Below are 1,943 nucleotides of genomic sequence, written 5' to 3'. Positions count from 1 at the left end.
TGCTTTCTTTCCAGTAGACCTATTTCATATTCTGTATAATTCTGTAGTATTCTGTGTAATACTGTATATACATATACATTTGTGATCACAATTCTCCTCGGTTCTCTCTCTCTCGTGGCAGGTTCTGCCTGTGAGCATAACATGAGATGGGGGAATAATACATGGGATAACATGAGTGACCCCACTGATTGCTCTGACAGCCGGTATATCACTGCTGGAAAATGCAATTTCAGTCCATAGTCCCTTTAGCCTGCAGATCTTATTAACTGACCCTGAGAAAAACAACACAACAAACAGACACAAAGGTGAGTTGTGTGTGGCACTTATGTACAGTATGTATGTAATGGGATTAGGTGATTGACAGCAGGGTTAGCCTATCAGCGAGTAGTACCTTCCATTTAAAGGCTGATTGGCTGTTACCTGGTATGCGTCACGTCCGATTTCCCCGTTGTTTTGATCGCGTTGACTCTGATTGTAGGTAAGCGTGCTATGTTTTTATGTGATAATTCTTGGAATTGTTGTTGTGCGTAGTTTTTAATTGTTTTTATTAATCAGTGCAGCTTTGGTGCCGTGTTGCCCGGCATACTGCTTAGTTGGTTTGATGACTGTTCACCTCTCAGGTACATTTATGGTTAAAAGCTTGTGATCTAGTGCGAAAATGGTTGCGTGGGTTTAACATGCTTTTCGGGTATCAAATAGGTGTGATTCCCTGTATCCTATTGTGTTCGCGGTGGGCATGACTGACCAATCCGTGTCCGTTAAGTGTGCTATCTAGCTTGACAACCTGATGGTAAGTGTTTTTAACGTAACTATGACTAAGAGTGGTCATAGTATTATAATGGGTAACATCTCCGTTTGTTTGTTATAGGATTCTCCCTCTCGTTCTATGCCGTGATTTTACGCTGCGATTAAAGTGCTGCAGTTTATACGGCCAGTGTATACGCGACCATCATCGTAAACAAAAGGGGACTGCTCGCTTGGTTATAATCGGGGCGTTATATATACATATAATCCCGCTTCATACATCTCTGCCTTGTGTGGAAGGACTATTAAGCTCCTCCTGCTTGCAGCGGAGCTAGCTCCCTTCTGTTGTTTCTGTTATTTAACCTTTTTCTTTTGTTTTGTTACTTTTATTTCCATGAATTACGGTTTGTTTAGTTTTATTTATTTGCTTTTCTCTCTGCTCCTTATTGTAAGGGCAGTAAATTGCTAATAGCTTGGGATATCTGTGATCAACCATCTGTTTGTGAAATCCTATTTGTGTGTGAGCATCTACTGAGTTAAAGTCTCGTAGTAGACCAACAATTGATCTTCCTAACTGGATTGTTTTTCTTTATGTTTGTTATTTCCATTTATTAATTTGGACTCTATTAATGTCAACACTGCCATCTTTATTGTTATAGTTTCTTATTATTTTGCAGGAGCTGAGGTCCCACGGGTGGATTGCTCTTTCTGGTGGTGGTCCTATCGTGTGCAGTGTACACTCGAGTGTGTGAAAGTGTGATTAAACTGCACGGGTGTGAGTGTCGTGTGGAAGTGTGTCCCGTAGAATCGAACTCCCCAGTGCTTCCTGCCGTTGGGAGCTTCAGCCCTGCTGGTATTTAGATTTGTTTTACAGCTGCTCTATATCAAGTTGGTTTGTATGTGTTTCTGTTTGTTTTATTTGAAGTGGGGTTTCAATGTCCCATCTAACATTTTAAAGGATTTTCCTAGTAATAAACATTTGTATTTTTGTATTACTCGCGTCTCTTGTCTACTTCCATGAGGGAACTGAACCTGTGTGCTTTGCTCATAGTTTGAGTATTTTTCCCTGGGATTAATTCCTAGGGTGGCGTAGTCGGACTCTTTATTCGTGAATAGAACTTACTCTGTGTTTCAAATTACACCACCTCGTCACATTCTGGCGTAGTCGGCAGGGTCCCCTCTGGTGTAGTACAGAGACG

At 41.1% G+C, this 1,943-nt stretch overlaps 1 long non-coding RNA gene across 1 annotated transcript; it reads left to right on the top strand.

Moving 5' to 3' along the window:
• Nucleotides 1-378: 378 nt before the first annotated feature.
• Nucleotides 379-1,739, top strand: LOC306912297. Its single transcript, XR_013788330.1, has 2 exons — nucleotides 379-790; nucleotides 869-1,739. It is a non-coding gene; the product is annotated as an uncharacterized lncRNA (long non-coding RNA).
• Nucleotides 1,740-1,943: the final 204 nt, after the last annotated feature.

The sequence above is a fragment of the Barbatula barbatula genome (genome assembly GCF_947034865.1).
Source record: "Barbatula barbatula genome assembly, chromosome: 23".
Classification (NCBI taxonomy): Eukaryota; Metazoa; Chordata; class Actinopteri; order Cypriniformes; family Nemacheilidae; genus Barbatula; species Barbatula barbatula.
The sequence above is the reverse complement of the archived record's forward strand: the minus strand, read 5'-3'. Positions and strand labels throughout refer to the sequence as shown.